Consider the following 20415-nt stretch of genomic DNA (forward strand, 5'->3'; position numbering starts at 1 on the left):
CCTCTGAAACACCTACATCATTTCGACAGCTGCACTCGTGAAAGGCTTCATTATTTTGAGGTGGACATGCTGCGTATGACAATATAAGAGGTATATGAAAAAAACAAATTGCTTGAACAATTTAAAATCTTGCCAGAATTATGCTCAGAGATTGGATAATTATTGGCTATTACATAATTGACAATAATTCAGAGTTTTGATAGCTTGGCTTATTACACCCGGTTCAACTTTGATGCCAAATGCATGGTGTTTTGGGGTTTCAATTAAAATGACGAAGGTAGTGGTGTTTTTTTCTGTTCTTTTTTTGAAGTCAAACCATGTCTCATCTTTCTGAAAATATTCTTTTGATTCCTTACTACCGTACTAACTTCATAAAGACAACAGAAAAGACCTCAACTACCCTTCTAGAATCCAACTGAGATAGTTCCAAACTCTCTCCAGTTTATCCCATAAATCATTACAGTGCTCACATCCTTTATTTACCACATGCACACTATTGGCTTATTATATCTGCGTAATCAGATTGTAAATAATTACCAGCTCTGCAATTCTAAAATGTTCCACAAGGAGAATTTTAGAATGTTCATCATCAATACATTTTCTATTCTTCACTCCCAAATATAAATTTGTATCACCATCAGCATGCAGCCTCAGTTGGAGCTGGCAGCTCATTGGCAGCATATCGGCGCAGGCTTTAGATACATTTTTAAATGTGCCTTGGTGAAAATGTGGTAAGGAAGAAGACACTAACCTTGCCTTTTAATTACATGCAACCTCTCATTTTTATTCTTGACACACAATACTGACTCTTCCTGACTTTGTCTTTGACTTGTGCCTTGTGTACTGACGGCTGTAAAAGTGTTCATTCATCCAGATACAGAATGCATGAACTTCCTTGTAAATTGGTAATTTAAAAAGCCTATGACAAGGAAATAAATGTAATTTAAATGCAAGAATCAATTATCCAGCCCATTCAGATTCAGTCAGCATATTTTAATTTGTAATGGGATGAGGGGAGGATGTCCAGAAACAATATGAGATCTGCTGAACAACTATATCTGCACTAGAATTAGAAATTCCTCCACTCACTGCATCGCTTAAACATTAAATGATGATCACAGTGACAGAAGAGCTCACAGAAAAAAAAATCAGCATCTCGTTACTACAATGACTGTGATTAGGATTTATAAAAAATAACGTGGAGCCTTTTTCTCAAAAGATGCAAGCTCTGCGTCAGATTTAGTAAAGAGTGTGTGGAAGATTCAGAGACCCTCGGAGGTCAGAGACCTGCCCACGGCAAATGTCAGGGCATGGTATTATGAGCTGAGAGGATACCACATAAAAAAAAAAAAAAACATTTAAAACACACACACACAGTTCATTAGAAATAACTGTTTGGTCTCAGTGTATACACAAAAACACCTAAATCTATGTCTTTAACTTTTAAGTTTGTGTTATGTGAAATACAGTGCAGAGATATTAACAGCTTTTGTTGCAGTAATCATGTGTGACCTCTGCTGGTGAGGTCCTTTAACACAAACTCAGACGGAACCTGTGGCAGATTCACACGGAAACTGTATGTGACACAAAATGACTCTGCAATTCACACCACAGGCAACATGCATTCCACACATGAGAAGATACAACAGACCGAGAAAAACTGCATCACCTTTAAATTAACTTTTGCTATGATCAAAAATAATTTGAGGATACAAATCTGAGAACTGAACATGCAGATAAACTGATGATTCTAGAGCCTCTTTGACTGTTTGGTTAATAGTAGCCTAATAATAATACAAATAATACTAATACTATTGCTACTACTACTACTACTACTACTACTACTACTACTAATAATAATAATAAAAATTGTTTTTTTTAAAAAAGATCATAAAGCATAAATAAATTTAAATATATACAGGCCTACAAAATAATTTATAAGCCACACTTCAGTTTAACCACAATAAACTTAAAGTATCAGATTTAATGTTTGGTTTAAAGTTTAACTCAAGTAAGCAAGAGAAAGGTGGTTTGTGTAACGAAATGGTTGCTTGTGTGACTGAAAAAAAAAAAAAGAAAAAATGCATTTTTTTTTACAAGCGTCAAATGACGCAAATAAATGTTTCCCTGCGTGAGATTCATCCCGAGTGTAGGCTGTTGATGCCATATAATAAGCAAGTCTTACTGATGCATTATTACATTAATGCTGATAATGTTTAGCAATAGTAAAGGTAATGTTTTGGGAAGCGATCGAGCAATGTGTTGTTAACTGTGTTAAATTACTATTATTATGGTAATGGAACGGTCAGTGTTTTAGCTCACGAATGTTTTTTCCGTTTTGTAGTTCTCGGTTTTAATGTGTTTTATTAAGCATTCAATAGAAGAAGACTTTATAAAAATGACTTGAGGCGCGTCAGATCTATAATATTTAATCTTACTTTGATTAGTAAGAAATGTGGGTTTCCATTTTTATGGAAAGAAACTCACGAGCTTCACTTTTATGCATAATTCTACACATTATTAAAGTTAGAAAGAAGAAAAAGATAGAATTGAAACATATCGTAAGACATCATAAGACTTTCCCCTTTGTTTCATCGGCTACTGCAATCTGAAGAAAGCAATAATCTTACCACTTGAGCGACGGACAATATTTTCCAAAAAAGTGTTCTGTGGTGCCACCAGTCCTCTTTTTCCCCCGTGCATTCTGCGGCAGGGCAGCGTCGGTCAGGCTTGCGGACTTGCTGGAAGCTGGTCGTTAAAGTGATGCAGGCGGGATGGGAATCTATCGGTGGGATGGAGAAGATCATGGTAACGCGCTGCGCCGTGCCTGTCTGGTATGGGTCCTTTGTACCACGGAGCGCTCGCAGTTCTGCAGGCTCCGCGCTCCCCTGGTTTGCGCCTGCGCACTGGCAAACTGTAACAATAAAAAAATTGACTGGCACAGGAATCTCGAGCGCGATGCCCCGGTGCCATGGAGATAGTCACATGCAACAGATGGTGCCTTTTGCGCGCGAATTAGTTGCATGGAAACTCAAGAGGTTACTGTAGATGATGGAAATGTCATCTTAAGTGAGCACAAAAAGTAAATGTAACAGTTCAAGTGAGTTACTAAGGGATAGGGTTTTAATCCATGACTTTACGTAAGGTTTATGTGCAATCTTGATTACACCGGGATGCAGAGTGCTTTAGGCTACGTCAGTATGATGGTACCACGTCAGTATCACCGTGAACATTTCATAAAACTTTTCATGTTCATTCAACTCATTTCAGATTAAACCTGAGTGAATTTCATCATAAAGCCTTCGAAAAAATATGAATAAATGAACACTGAATAAATTAATATGAAAGAAACTACAGGCTAGACAAATTACTGAAACGTCAAAGAAAAAAGGTGAATGGATGAATGAATGAGTGAATGAATGAATGAATGGATGAATGAATGAATGAATGAATGAATGAATGAATGAATGAATGAAAATCCACCTCCTGCTAATTCCCTGTGGCGCCATATTTTAGGAAACGCAGTTAGATTTGGGACGTCCTCCCGCCCCTCCTGTGCCGCTGAAGTCCCCTGTCTGAGCAGGCTGTGGACAGAGCCCCTATTGTTCCCAGCCCACTCCTGCCTAATATGGAATTCGCGAGGAAACCAATGATTTCCTGACACTGACGATGCGTAGCCGCGGAGGGGCGAATTTGGAAAGCTGTTTGGAGTATGAAGGAATTAAACCGGAGCCCCAGCCACTGTTTTTGAAACGGTTTCGTAGTCGAATCAGGAAAATGTAAAATATCGGAATGCAAGTTGTAGGAGTTATCGTGAGTTTTCTTGAAACTGCTGTCGATGGCGAGGGATTGTTTTGGAAGCACGAGCTAAAGCGTGGGTCACCTACTTGACGGATTTGCTTGCGCACCGTACGACACGCCAACTCGGGGTGTTTTCAACTGGTCACACGAAGACTAACGTCTTAAAGATTTGTATTTCTAGTCGACCGAAGACTTGACTACCTGTGGAGGATATAGTAGTTTCTGGACTTGTCCAACTATCATGCCTACTCTCAGCTCGAAAAGTAGGCAGAACGCAGTGGAAGCGGCTGAGGATGGAGGCAGTAACAGAGATCCTCTCGAAACTGCGGCCAAAAAGATGTTGAAATGTGTTGTGGTCGGCGATGGAGCTGTGGGCAAAACCTGTTTGCTGATGAGTTACGCAAACGATGCTTTTCCCGAGGAATATGTACCAACTGTATTCGATCACTATGCAGGTAAGACGGTTTCAAGCTCAAAGCATTCAACTGAATTCCCTGTTTATGAAATGCAGTTTACAGTATGTCTACCTAATCGTTGTCTACCGCCCCCCACTGCAGTCGGGTAGGGGACGGTCCCAAGAATAGCCATCTGAAAGAGGAGATAGCAAACTGCCAGAGCGAGGACTGAGGCCCGACATACTAAAAAGTAGAAACAGGGTACAAATTATAGTTTGGGATCAGAGCCCTCTAATTAAGGGTTAATGAAAATTATTATATTGTAGGCCTACTTAATGAATTTCAAAAGGGTGTCGCTATTAAAATCTGTAAAAGTAAGAGCTCGCGAGAGCCGCAACCTGTTGATCACAGGAACAGACGCAATCTAAACGCGTTGTCAGTAGCCTACTGGAGGAATTATAGCTTTGTAGAACCACAGTGGTTTATGGTTACAAATGTGTTGCCATCCATTAAGTTTTTTCTTGTTCTCTCTGACTCAAACGCATATGTAGGCTATGAATGCATAAAGGCTTTGGGTTTTCATCAGGGGAAAGCCCCCTATGACACATGCATGCTCCCAGAATCCTATGAGGGTCAAGTCTTAATTACACAGTGACAGACAGGTCAGCTTCAACATCCTCTGGAAACAGCAGGACACTTCCCTCACAAATATAAAGAAAGAACCTTCTTAAAAGAACTTGTAGGAAGAAAAAATTACACAACAAGCCCTGTGTCCATATGCCTGCTTCCATACTAGTAGGTGAAAGTCAGTACATGAAAAAAGCAGTGTATCTGAATTCATAAGAACAGGAGGCAAAAAAAGTACCTGACTTACAACATCCACAGAGACACTGTACTATCCCATGAGGCCACAGAAGAGGATTTTTAAGTGGCAGTGAAGGGACGCAACTGACACTGGTAGGTCACGTGACAGTAACAACATAGAGAATAATAGTACGTTCATTCATACCTCCCATATTCATACTATATAAAAACACACTTTTTAACAGTCAGAATTAAAGTATGTTTCAAACCAAATATAGCACCTACTTGACAGTATGTGATTTCGGATGTAGCTATGATCTCTTATTAAAAGTTTTCCCAACTATAAAAAATTCTAAGATGAAAAATTTCAAAATGACACTAATATAAGGAGTGCTGCAAAAGTAGATGTCTGCAATCATTCTAATCTAATGCAGTCTTCCAAATGCAATACAGGTCTTTTCAGTAGACGTTATTAGCTTTGGAAAAGTTGGAAAAAGCAGTGGAGTGAGTTGCTGTCATTTCATATTTACACTGGTTTGGATTTTGAAGCAAGATCTCTTATTCAGCGTCTTTAGATGATTAATGATACCACAATGACTGAGTGATTCACATATTTCCAGGACTGGAGAGAAAAAACTGGTGAATTACTATGAAACATGGAGGGGGAAAAAACTCAGTTTAGCCCCAATCTTTTTGGCTCTCTTTTGTGAAAGTGTTTTTTATAGCTTAAAAACCTGAAAGCAGGTATTGTCAAAGGATTTTCTATATTGCACATTTCGCTCCAATGTGTCATATGATCAAATAAGGCATGTTTATCTGGGCTGTGCCAAAAAGTAGAACTCTTTTCCTTTTATGAGATTTTAATAGTATCCTGTGTTGTAATTTCCTCCAGCTGGCCAGTGCAGGCTCAGTTCAAACACACAGACTGAACTCATTCAAGGAGTGAGTAAAACTTTTAAACTCTTGGGAGTTGAATGAGATGGAAAGATCTTCAGGGAGTGTGATTCTCAGTCAACTCTTGCAGTTGAATAAAGCTGATGAGTGAGGCCATCCAGAGGACACTAAATGGATATCACAGAACAAAAGTTTGAATGCATGCACTTTTTGGTAATAACAATAAAAAAAGCAATTAAAGGCCTGACTGAGCAGAGTTTAAAGGGGTCATATGATGTTGCTAAAAAGAACATTATTTTGTGTATTTGGTATAATGCAACGTGTTTATGTGGTTTAAGGTTAGAAAACACATTATTTTTCACATACTGTACATAATTTTTTCTCCTCTATGCCCCACCTTTCTGAAACGCATTGATTTTTAGATTATATTTTTAGATTATAGATTAAGAATATCTCTTTGGATTTGAGACTTTAGTCTTTGCAACTTTACAGATCTTCTTAATGGACCAAGAGCTTGTAACACTCCAAAGAGAAAGGAAAAAATTAAAAAAATAATTTAAATCGCATCATTACCGTTTAACCTTGTGGTTTTTAAAGCTGTGATGATTTTATTTTTAATGTTTTAAATACTTTCTCCTGCCAAGACAACTTTAAGTTTGCCACAAGACTTTTAAGAATCCTAAGCAGAATCCAACAGTGAGAGTGTTTGGGAAACCTGTTTAAATTTTTACAGTTAATTTTGGTGACATTAGTTGTACATAAACAACACACTTCACCTTTAAGGAAATGAAACCGTGCTCATAAAGAATAGCGGACACATAAAGGCATTTTATTTGGTTCCTTTATAGTGTGCTGGCAAACTGAATTAAAATTTAAGTCATGGTATGTAAAAGTTAGAAGTGCCTAAGCACCATTTAGAGGTGGACTGCCGTCATTTACATTACATGTCATGAAAGTATAGACAGAGTAGTACAGAATGAGAGAGAAGAGAGACAATATTCTTCCAGTGCCAATCAATCACTTACATTCATATTAGGCCCTTGGAGAAAGGCCTTGACAAAGCATCATAATAAAGTAGTGAATTGTCACATAGTGGCTTAATGTGCAGGATAAAGTGCACAGAGCTCCCATTGTAGGCCACTGAAAGCTTTACTGTGTTGCTATACTAGAATTGGTCTTAAATGAAAAACTATGAAATTCATTCATGCCTCAGCAGTAATGAAACAGTTTGCAATATAGGAAGCACTGAGAATATGGTAATTGAATTATAAGTGAACATATAATTAATAAATAAGCAGCTTTTTCAAAATGTATAGTTAAATGGTTAACTGAGCAATCCAAGCAGCAGCTTTTTGGAGATATATTTATTTTGTTTAATAGACTAAAAAACTACTGACCCAAAACTTTGGTAGTGTACATTAGAAAAGGTAATATCATATAATTTATCTTTTCCAGTTATGTCTTTTACACAGCCTAGTGTTTTTATTAATTGTAACACATACAGAATACTTTACAAGAAATAACTCATGTAAACAAGGTCAAATATAATATAAGTGATTGAACTAAAATTATATTCTTTTCACCAGAGCCATTGTGATTGCAATCTAGAGAACTACAGCTCAACCCAACAGTATCTGGGACTGTGGTTTCCATCCATAAATCCCACAGGATCTGAATCCTCTTGTCCAAAACAAACCAATGACATTCCCGGTCCATGACACAGTGCCTGTTAATGTGTTTGAGATGAGTCATCGTCTACTGTGGCTCCCACTACACTCCTGACAAAACTAACTAATCTAGCAGTGATACTGCATTGTGTATATTGCCACGTGGTCAATATTAAAATACCTACAGCTGGAAAGCTATAGTTCGTTTTAGTTATAGGGACAGGCTGGGAAGTAGCAATTTTCAATGTTAAACACTCATCTATGCCATAGCTAATGGTAACTCTTTGTGCTGCTACGCTCCATTCACCCACAGCTGGCATTGTATCGGCACAGATCGCTAATTTAACACCTATTGTTTTTTTCATTATCTTTCCACTACATTTTCCATTTGATTTGATCTCTCCTTGATTTGGCAGATCTGTAAAGCACAGGGTTTTGAAAGATCACCATGAGCAATAATATTCTGAGCTTTAATAAAACAAGAGCCTATCAGTTAGATTGTTTATTAACACTGATATCAATAATAATTATATATTTAATAATACTAATAAAGGAGACCAGAAACACCCAGAGTATTTCAGATGAGTTTTGTTCTGGTTTTGAAGATATTTTATTCTTTGCTGCTTATGATATCCTGTAATCCTGTGCAGATGGTTTGATGGTTAGTGGTATCAACACACCAGATTTGGTGAGTGGTTGGTTGGTGAAAAGAATAAAAGTTGTCTAATGGAGTGGTTGAAGAAAGTAAACCTTCTTTTGAACTATGAGTAAAAGTTGCTGGTAAACATATAAAAAAGCCTGTGGTAAACATAATTTGACGATACTTTGACATTTTGTTCTACAATGTATATTACACACATCCATATCCAAAACAAATTTTTAATGAGATCGCAAAATCTTTTAAAACATATGTTTTTAATAAATAACTAGATAAGAAAGTTTGGGTGTGAGTGTGTGCAGTTTATGTTGTAGAACAAAACATCAAAGTATCATCACCTTATGTTTACCACAGGCTTTATTTTACTCATAAATTGAAAAACATCACTATAAAACCCCATGAGAAAATCTCTATGCAATTAGCAGCGAATTCTTCTGGTTAGTTCCCCCACTCTGTTTACTTGGTTACATCTAAAGCTTACTTGAATTTGTTCTAGATAATCCAGGTCCAAAGCATAATAGTACTGACATGAGGGTGAGTAAATTATGATAGAATTTCCATTTTTGGGTGAACTGTCCCTTCAAGTAATATTATAAATGTAAATATTTTTGAGGAAGACCTTAAAGAGAAATGGCTCATAGAAACCTAGAAAGAGTTCCTAATAAGTAATTAAATGAAAATTCCTAATTAGTGGAGTGGTTGAGCTCATTTCATGTTTTGCTGAGTGGAAATACTGTGACAAAACGTTCACTGACAAGCAAAAGCTCAATCTTATAGCAAGTGCTGTGTAAGGGCATTACAGATTCTTTTGGCTTCAGAATACAAGATTAATCGCATTAATGTCTTTTTTAGTTATGCTATGCAAAATGTGTATGTAGATTATGTACACTTCCCTCTGGCAAGCAAAGTGTTGTAAAAACAGGAATTGAAAAGAGGATAAAACCCAGTGGCTTATTTTGCAGATTGACCAACCAATGCCTTTGAAGAAACACTAGTGGTCAAAAACAGAAACCAATTTATGGATCACAACTCTGCAAGAGCATAGTGGATATATTTGGCAGGTTGATGTAAAGGTTGAATTGAGTGGTGGCATTGGCCAGTTTGCTGACATAAAACAGTTGTGACAATTGCACTTTGAATGGTGCACAATGCACCAATTACCAGTACCAGATCTAAGATGCCAATATATTTATTGCTAAAAGACTATTTTAATGGAATGAATGGTGGACAACAGTCCACCATTGGAAAATGGGTGTCAGTTGTGAGAGAGCAGTGAAATCATCTACAATAAATGCTTACTTATCACTTGAGACCTAATGCCCTGGTGATGGAATGGAAATTGTCTAAATTAAATTTGCAGTCTCTTGCTATTACCATGTGAGTATCTATACAATTCGCTGTACTGTTCTTATAGGCTAAAGCTCACTAAATGCAGATATATTGGCTGACTCAATGTCACAGGCCAGTCTATGAAAGAGAAAAGAGGAATGAAGAATGTTGAGGTCTGGAGGGGCGTGTTGGCTTCTGACGCCCCAAATCACATTTCACAACAGTGGGTCAGGCTTGCTTGAGTGAGACTGTAACACAACATTGATTTCTCTCCAGGCCACAGAATGGGGGCTGGGGTTTACAGAAAGCTCGAGCCTCATGGGGAAAAGCAGCTGACTGGAGAGAACAGCTGAGAGCCTGATTCACAGCCACCAAACCTTCTCCATCCCTACAGACTTGAATTTCTCTACTTCTCTCAAACTTTCACCTCACATCACCCCAGCCTTGTTTTTTGTACTAGTGGCTTTGTATTTATAGGCAAAGAAAGAGTCAGAGAATCAGTAAGTGAGAGAAAAGATTAGACTCCTTATTTAGCCCAGCCCCAAGAGGGGAAAGGAATCGTGCTGGTAAGAGGACCTGTCAGGAACAGCTGATACAAAGCAACAGACTCAAGGCCACTGTTTCTGGTCCATCTTCATAGTCTACAGGGAAAGAACTTCTAAGCACATCTAATCAAAACACCGCTTGGCTGGTTTCCTACAGCTGCAACACACCACAGTTCACCTCCTCAGTGACCCCCTGTACCTCCATGAGGCTAAGTTAGGGGCATTAGAGCTGCTGCTTTGTATTTGTCTCTTGTCCCCAGTGTTGAGCACATGATTGTTAAAATTAGCATTGAGATTAGCAATCGCTTAAAGCGTTGTAAGAAATGACTGAAAATTTCATTTGAATTTAAAAAGGGCCGCACAGACCCTTTTTGCAATCATAATTTATGAAACAAACATTATGCCTTTTCAAGTGAAACAGTTAAGCTAGCGTAAGAACTGCTTTAGGGTTTTTAGTGTCTTTTAGGGTTTTGTTTTTATGACTAACTAGAACTATTCAAATTATGCATTCAGTATAGTTGAACAAATGTTTGTTGTTTGGAGAACAATAAAAAAACTTTTCTCATAATGAAATATTATCAAAAAAGATATTTAAAAAGTCAACAGAACACTATAAAATTATCATAAAAGTGGTCCATATGACTTGTGGTATATTCTTAGTGTTTTGATGGTAAGAATCAAAAAATGTTTTACTTCATATTCCATGAAAATCTACCCCTCAAGTGAGCTGTAACTGGATCGTCAAACAGTTTGTTTGTGAATAAGACATTGATATTCACACAAAGCTATAATATGACTTCAGTGGACCGGGAATCTAGCACACAAGTTGTATGGAGAACTCTTTTATGGAGCTTTTTTGTTATTTGTGAAGCTTGAAAGCAGCAGGATAAAAGGTGAATCCTATTGGAGAGCCTAGATTTTAAATATCAGATTATTTTTATAATCAGTGGTGTTCATCTGTACTCAAAATTTGCATTGCCATATTTTTATTGCCATTATATTGGAGTGTTTAATCTGAATTATCTGTGGTGAATTTCTTCCGACATTTTGCTAGGCTTATTTTCAAGGGATATTGGAGAGGCTGTCTTCTCCTTTTCCAGAAGCTTCTCAGCTCATTAAGGACGCCAGATCTATAGTTTGCAGGAAGTGCTTTGGTTCTGACAGGAAGGTTATTGGTCATTTTGGAAGCATCCATGGGTATCTGGCTCAGTACAGTTGATGGGTTATGAAATATTTGGTATAATCTTTTTATGGTCCCAGTCATCAGTATTGCAGCCCATCATGTAGTTGAGCAGACTGAATTCAGTTCAGGGTGTCTCAGTCTCAGAAGGTGCTTGAGGCCTGAAGAATCTGGTGAGGGCCACCTTTCACATCACAGTCTCTTTCTTTTCTCACGCACACATTCCTTTAATCAGTCTTCTCAAACCATTATCAGAGTGCTGAGTTTGAAAAGAGTGTGGACACACAGGGGACTAGTATCTGCGGTTTGTTTGAAACCTCGGTGAAATGTTGAGTCCAGCTGTTCTCCTGTTCTCTGCAGTGGTCTTTTATTGTGTGTTGTTTGATGACAAAAGATTGACTTGTCTGGGGTTTTTTTTCTTCCTTTCGCTTGTGTCAACACAGCCGTTCTCTCCTCCTCATCACCCGTAACAGAATGAAAATATGTATGCGAGCACACACACCACTTTTCCCTCCCTGTTTTCCAAAACCAGTCACCCCTTGCTGTTGACAGCTGTCCTGTTCTAAATCAACCTCCGTTCCCACCCACAACCAAACAGCAGGTCCAGAGTTCTGGAAGTACATCAGAGGGATGTGATACATCAGGAGCAGAAACACTGCTGGACAAACACACATTTTATAGCCATATTCTGCACAGTATTTTTCTGTTTGATATGCATAATGAATGTAACAAACCGTTTTTGCTGTTATTTTTTTCAGTGAATATAACAGTATCTGGGAGGCAGCACTTACTGGGATTGTACGATACTGCTGGACAAGTGAGTTAATGCTTCTGAAGTCTATATAGTCACAATAACAGAAGCAGATGTTTCCTTCTATACATTCAAGTGGAGGCAGACTTAAATGAGAGCTTGCAGTATATTGCATTTACATTTATGCATTTAGCAGACACTTTTATCCAAAGCAACTTACAGTGCATTCAGGCTATACTTTCTTTTTTTTTATCATGTGTGTTCCCAGGGAATTGAATACACAACCTTTTGCACAGCTAACGCAATGCTTTACCACTGAGCCACAGGAACACTATTGTACAATTACACTATTGAACACTAACAATATTGTAAGAAAGTGGTGGGGTTTAGGCAGACAAAATGATTGGAAAAGTCCAACAAACGTCACCAGATAGCATTCTGACGTTTTACTGGAAGATCGAGTTACGGCATTTTGATTATAAATACAAGGTAAAGAATGTGACAAATTAAACATTATGTATAGCTAAATAATTCACAATAAGATCTATAACATGCATTTCAGATTTTTTTTATTTCATGCCGACTTCCTCAAAAAGACTGACTGCCCTCAAATGCATTTAAATTTAATTACAACTTCACATTGGTTACCAAATACCAATGAATATACAGCCATATAAAACAAGACATAACACAAAAATCATGTTTTTTTCACTTGGTTAATGTCTTTCCCCTACTAATTTCATCAACTGCATTTGAAACTCTTAAAAACATTACTAAATTAAAACATTGTGGCCATGCATCAGATCACTCTAAATGTAAACTTTGCATCACAGTCACATTTAATGGTAGAATGTATAGCCTGTTTTGAATAATGTTGTAAATAAAGCTGCAAGCACTGACTTGAAATTACAACAAACCACAGGCTGGGTTGTTTTTGTCACTGTCAGCTCACCATAATGACTTTGATTTTGGCTTATTGCAGTGATTCAAAAGGAAACTCATAACTATTCATATACAGCCTGAAGAGATAGATGCATCTGAACCAAAGCCCAGCTGTTTATTTTCCTTGTGTGTCTAAAGGCATCACAGAATCAGCCGGCCCTGTAATACGCATCTTATGGGGCGCCAGTTGTTAGAGTTTTAATCCTGGAATATATTGCAACATATTTGTGTTGTAACTTAAATTAGTTGGAAAAAAAATAATAGTCACATAATTATTTTTTTTTTTTTTATGATTGATCATTACTGTCACTTCCACTCATCTGTTTAACAATTTTTTTTCAGCATCAGTTTTATTGGCTTTTATAAGGAATTCTCTTATTCTCATTAGGAATATTCTCTTATAAGGACTTTGGCAGTTGCTGACATTGCACAGGGGGGTTGGCATTCATGAAACAGGATTGAATAAATTATGAGGAAATAAACTATTCTTTTATATGCAAAAACATGCAATACAAGGGAAAATAGCATTATATGCATATTTTACATTGCATGTCTCAGATACTGTACCAGACTGGTGAAAAGCGCTATAGGGTACTGATTTGCATAACAATAAAACATATTTACCAACTTTTACTAACAATGCACTGAGGGTCACTGTTTTTTTTATTTTTTACTTTGTTTCAACGACTGTTTTTGCTTGAAGTAATAAAGAAAGCTAATGTGTGAGTACTACTGTTCAGCTTGATATAATTAAGTAAATGTTTCTTAGGACATATAGCTGTAGCAAGCACAGTATGAGCTGTAATGAAGAATATCTGCTGCGTTTCAGAATTGAAAAGACTGTCTAATGTAGTGAGCCGCACATTGCTGTATAAATGAAAGTTATATAATCCAGTACATCTGCTCCTGTAAGCAGTTCACTGATACAGAGGAGCATCTGTGTGATGTCTGGCCCTTCTCTTCTATTGATCACTCACTATGAGATCAATGGCACTCAAGAAGAACTGACTTTTACAAGATGCTGGCGCTGGTGCGGAGCTGTCATTCGGCACTGAAGTTTTAAAGGCCTGATGTTAATTATTTATGTTCATTTACATTTCATAATAAGTGATAGAATAAAGTCATGAATAATAATGATGCTCTACATGTAAAAATTTTACCAGAAAATTACATTTATTGACTCAGAATACTCATTTTTTAACTGTTTCACTATTGTTTAGTCCAGTGATCCACCAGGGGTACCTGCAAATTCAAATTAGGTTATACTTAATCATTTTTAAAAGTCTCTTATGCTCACCAAGGCTGCATTTATTTAAGAAACAATGCAGTAAAAATTACAGTTTTGTAAAACCCTTCAGAAATCATTCTGATAAGCTGATTTTGTGTTCAAGAAACATTTATTATTATTATCGCTGCTGAAAACAGATGTGCTGCTTAATATTTTTGTCATGACATTTTTTTTTTTTCAGGATGTTTTACAAATATTTTGTAACATTGTAAATTTTTACTACCAATTTTGACATCCTTGTTGAATAAAAGTAATATCTTCTTTCCAAAAAACAAAAAAAACAACTGACCCCATTTTTTTGAATGGTAGCATGATTCTAAATTTAATTATCTTTTTCAAGAATACTTCTCCATGATATCCTCCAGAACTGTCAAGCTAAAGTGTCTCATTAAAGGAACAATCAAATTGGCCTCTCTCACCCAGGCACTTTAAATAAACTGAATCCTAATTTCTGAAAGGTATTCAGCATAATAATAGTCAAAAAAAGAAACACATTTCTGGTGTGGTGTTGAAGTATCTTAATACCAGAAAATAACACCAATCAACACTTAAAATATTTGTTATTACAGCTCAGACTGTGCTTTCCACAGCTATATATCCCGAGACATGTTTGCATTATTATATCATAATGAATATGCACACTTTAGAGAAAGTCCTTAATTTAAAGTCTGTTGGTTTGCAAATGCGTACATTTATACAATTACATAAACTGAGCACAACTTATGGGGGTATGTTAGACACACAAAAAAGCTTTAAATGAATCTTTAACCTTTAAATTAATCCTCTGCACTCTTTCACTTATATTTTGTTTTGCAAAAAGATCTTTTGCATCATATTTCAGTTGTAAGAGAGATGAACTGAGTCTAAAGCAGGCCTTACTTTACTCGTCGTCATATAGGAGGACTACAACCAGCTGCGGCCCTCTCCTACCCCAACACAGACGTCTTTCTCATCTGCTTCTCTGTCGTGAATCCAGCTTCCTATCACAATGTGCAGGAGGAATGGGTACCTGAGCTCAAATCCTGCATGCCTCATGTGCCCTACATCCTCATCGGGACACAGGTGCAGGAGTTTTTTAGTTCAGACAGTAATGTGATTTCATTATAATAATAATAATAATAACTATACATAATCATTTATTATTATTGTTGCTGTATTTTATTAACAGATTAAACCATTGATATTATTAATAATAGTTATTATTATTGTCTATTATCAGATGAAGCTCAAACAGATCAAAGTCTAAATATGAATATTTATGGAAAATAAAAATAAAATGAATCAGCAATTTATTTATTGGATTTTTTTTTTTTCTATTTAAGATTGACTTGCGAGATGACCCAAAGACACTGGCACGTCTGCTCCAGATGAAGGAGAAGCCACTGACCTATGAGCAAGGCCTCAAACTAGCCAGAGAGGTGATGGATGTTCATATGTTTGGCAGTTTGGCTTCATTTCAGTTTTATTCTTGATGTATCTATTCATAAACTTGCCCCACTGTGTTGCAAAGCACTGAAAGGATTAATAAAAATTCTGTCTCATCCTAGTGTTGTTCCAAGTACGTCGTCCCATATCACTGACTTTCTTCTGTGGAACACAAAGAAAGAAAGATTTTTAACAGATTTTTTTGAGCTACTCTTTTCCATTCAATGACAATGAATGCTGACCACAGCTGTCAAGCATGATTTTCAAGGTTAAATTTTCAATTTCCTTTTGTAGGATCTCGACAATCTGTGGTCACTATCAATTTTCTTTATATGGAAACTAGCAGCTCTGCATTCTGCCAAACCTCTCATTTTGTGTTCTGTGGAACTAAATTTCCTGTCCCTTTAACCTAAAGTTGAGAGTTTTGTTTCAAAATTGTATATTGATGTCCACAGATTGGAGCCCAGTGCTATCTGGAGTGTTCGGCACTGACTCAGAAGGGACTAAAGACAGTATTTGATGAGGCCATCCTGACAATCTTCAGCCCCAAAGAAACAAAAACGGGGCTGCGCGGCCTGCAGGAGCTGTTGTGGCTATCATGTGAGGATAAAACATCTCCAACTGTGAAACACCCACTCTCCTCCAAAGCTTTGGACAGAGTAGCAGACCCTAAACCGCCTCTAGTCTGCTGTACATCCTTCCTTTCTCCATCCGCCTGTTGTCCCTCAGGACAATGAGCGGTCTTGCCCTCGGTTTGTATGTCTTGTGTGGAGAGCTACACTGTCCAAAACAAGTGCCTTAATTTTCCCCCCCGCATTGCCTTACAGGATTTGCTTCTCAAGCCAAAGAAAGTCTCAGACGGGACTGCAGTTTTTCTGAACCAGCGTGGCGCGACATCGCCTATCTCCAATCCAACATTTCAGATTCAGCTCTGAGCCATTGGATTTATTTTTAAACCGGCTATATTACATGGTTTCTCGAGGCTTATGAAAAAAAAATGAAAATCCATTCCTCCGTACAAGCTGGTTTTCTCTCAGTCACCTCAAATCAATATTGCGCTCTTTCTGGAGTCAGTGCTTCAGCAGTTCGAGCTAGTTAATAAGGGAAATTCTCTGGGAGGATGGCCAACTTATCAATAGAGGTAGAGTAGATGCAAAAGAGAGAGAGAGTAAGGAATCTTCCTTGGGTCATTTAAAATTAACAATACTGATAAACCGCTACAGTACTATACATTCAAAGATATGTAAAATAATGTTATCCATCAAAAAGAGTGACAATCAAGCACACTGTGTAAAGACTGAAATCTGCCAGTGATAAAGGGAAAATGTATCTCGTGACAACATTACCCCATGTATCATTATATTTCCTTGTGTTTTTAAAACTGAGATGCCCTGAAGTGTACTTAGTCACGTTTCTGTGAGCCATCAGACCTTTATACAGTGTAGGTGTAGAACAATGATGCCATAAAATGGTGCTGTAATTGTTATATTTTTCGCATGCATTTACATTCTGATTTTTGAAGGGGCCTGTATTTTGTCTTCTCAAATGACTCTGCCTACACACATTTTTAAACAATGCTCTCATTTTCCTCTATTAAAAATGAGCCGATGGAGGACTAAATTTATGGAAGACTGTACGTGCCACTTAAAATAAAATGAAGAAATCATCACCAATGTATTCATTTAAAAATAAAAAATCGATCGATTAATAAATCTTAGTTTTATTTCATTAATGTTAATGTTTGTTTAATGTAACAAATAATATAAATCATTTTAAATGCAATCTAACCTGGAAGACAACATTACTCTAGTCTCAGCCTCAGACATCACATTCATGGAACATTGGCTGAATATGCAATGAATAAGACGCACAAAATGGGAAACACTTCAAGTCGTCATCCGATTGGTTAAATTCTACAGAATTTCCACATTCTTAAAAGGTCCATCTGGAAACACAACCATTGTGACTTCAATCCCCCTCGTGGAAGTTTACAACTGTGACATTTTCCCTGAAAGTTTGAGTTAGAGAATAGTTTCCAAGAGTGTGATTTTAAACACATCCAGGCTGTAAAAGCAGACTATTGAGTAGACATTCATTTTTTCCTGTTTTAAGCGTGATGGTGTAAACCTCTGTAGTCTCATTTAGCCACTTGTTAGCAACTGCCATTTTCAAGACAAGTAAAAGCTTTAAAAATGTCACGAGGGGGTATTACTGGTGTATTGTATGTCGTAGAATAACACAGGAAAATATTTTGAGCTTGTGTCCACCCGCAGACCTTATTTGAATTATTAAAACAAAAACCTGTTCAACATTTGTCTACAAAAACTCATAATCCTCCCTGCTGCACTGTATTATTGTGATGATTTTTAGTTTAACATTTTAAAACAATAAATGTAAAAGGTCTACTTTTTTAAAAGTGATAGGTAATTTTTCCTTTATATTGTCATTTTTCATTTATATATTTTATTATTATTTAGATTTAATTTTTAAGTGGCACTCATAGTCAGCTTTAAAGTGATCCAACACTGTGAAGTAAAAAAAAATTCACCATCACGCTACCCATCACTCTCTATTTCAGCTGAAGTACTTGTGGACCAGGGCTTATTCCTTGTCTAATGGCTCAGTTTTTGCCTCTGGCTGAAGCCACCCCCTCAAACTTTTTCCCTTTTAAAGATCAGCTCAAACACAAATGGCTTTGTTCTTCAGTCTTGTTTTTTTCCTCAGGCATGTAGTGTGGTCATGCTGTAAACTGCACCGCTGATCATGGACTATTCAGCAATCCCACCCTAAAATATGTGACCTTTTCAAAGTCCCTGCTGTGTTTTGGTACAAGTGTCAAATTAATATGGAAAATATTATGTGTAGCGCCATACATTTTTGTTTTGGACATGTGTTTGAACAATGTATAGGTTAACCAAGTTCAAGCATTCATAGTCACTTACCAAAAATCTGTCCTGTGAGTACTTGTAGTTCTCACACCACAATGTTATGGACACCAGAACTGGTACTGATTACTTCTGATTTCTCTTCACATCAGTCGTTCCTTAGTTTGACCTCAGGGACTTCTTTCCGGAGCCCGCAAGGTGCTAGAGGACCATCCTCCGGCTGAGGAATCAAGCCCACTCCACAGAGAGGAAGAATGAGCCGTCATTGCACTTTGCTTTAATGTAGCATAGAGTTTGTTTCTTCACTCAGTTTAAGTGGCACTTACGACACTGTGCCTTGCATCGTCTTATGCAATAGTTTATATACTGTAATGCAATGAGAAGACCCAGTTTCAGTCGCTGGTTGAAAGAGCTATAACTTGAACTCAACTGTAAACTTATATCTAATATTTTTAATGTTTTTTTTTTTCTTTAAATTTCATGTATTGATTTATATGCTTAAGAAAAACATGCCAGCTTTATTTGCCAAAACTAAAAAATGTGTTGTAAATATACAGAGTGATTAAAGCTTGTGATAAAACTTTAGAATTGTCTTTGAAATATTAATTCATGAATGGACACAAGTTTTTCAAATACCTGCTGTCCACTGTCATGCAAAAAGTCTGCTTATATGAAAAGCAACATCCTATCGTCTAATATTGCTTGCCGTTAAATATTCGTTCTGCAATTTATGTTCTTTTTCAATGATGTCAAGGCTATTTGCAGTTGAAAGATGGACATGTTCTGGTGACATCCACGTCCTGTTATTTTAACTACAAAAACAGTCTATTGTGCTAGTTGTTATATTATTATTTTAATGTATTATCATAATCATAAACACACTGCTTTGGTAGCGCAGATAGTCTTACCGTTTACTCTATAGCAGCACAAAAAAAAAAAAAAATCTATAGCAGCTAATGAATAGGAAATCTCGCACATTCAAATAAAAATAGCTTACTTCCACGTAGGAAAATGAAGTGCGGAAGTTTACATCACATGAATAAGAACATCTTTGGTCTTCATGGTTACTTAACAGGTGTGTTTGAGAACCTTTGGTTTTGGTAATGTTAGCTTTTAAAAAAAAACTGTGTGTGCAAAACAATGGTCCAATGCCCCACCCTGTTACAACACATTACATACAAACAGTACCTGAAATTCACCGTGTTCTAGTTAGTAATAGTTAGTATGTGTGACTACTCTGAAAGCGATATCGTCTCTCTTTTGAATAATGATGATAATACTGTAGTGCTCTGCTCTCCTCCAGGCTGAAAAGAAGCGGAGAGATCCAACAAGTAATCATCAGTGTAGCTTTTCAGCGCCCTCGCTGTTGGTGAAAATAATCACTACACGTTTGCTTGTTTCAGACATGCAGTGTTCTTGTCGGTTTAAAAAATTGCTGTAAAACCGTGAGACAGGACACCAAACAACCATGACGTCTGGTCATACCTAATGTAAATCACTGGCATTTATAGACTGAGCTCTGACCACAATTGCAAGATGAAAGCATTTAAAATTATAAATGGGTCCCTCAATCTGACAAATCTATGCCTATATAAGATTTCTTACATATGCATTTGTGTGTAGTTTCTATAGTGAAGCTGTGATTTTGTCTAGATCACCGCTGAAAATTAAAACTTTTTGACATCGTTTACTCACCCTAAAAATGTCATTCCAAATCTGTATGAATTTCTTTCTTCTGTTTAAGACAAAATAAGTGTTTGGGTAATCAAAGTCGTTGGTAGCCAATGACTTGCATTAGGATTGTTTTTTTTTCATATATCTCCATACTATGAAAATCAATGCTACGCATCA

General features: G+C 36.8%; 2 pseudogenes; one reads left to right on the plus strand and one right to left on the minus strand.

Annotated features, from left to right (window-relative positions):
- The window catches only part of LOC109100695, a 78553-nt pseudogene extending 75745 nt beyond the window's left edge, over positions 1 to 2808 (minus strand).
- Positions 2809 to 4013: 1205 nt separating this feature from the next.
- Positions 4014 to 16416, plus strand: LOC109100694 (annotated as a pseudogene).
- Positions 16417 to 20415: the final 3999 nt, after the last annotated feature.

Source organism: Cyprinus carpio, chromosome B20, assembly GCF_018340385.1.
Source record: "Cyprinus carpio isolate SPL01 chromosome B20, ASM1834038v1, whole genome shotgun sequence".
Classification (NCBI taxonomy): Eukaryota; Metazoa; Chordata; class Actinopteri; order Cypriniformes; family Cyprinidae; genus Cyprinus; species Cyprinus carpio.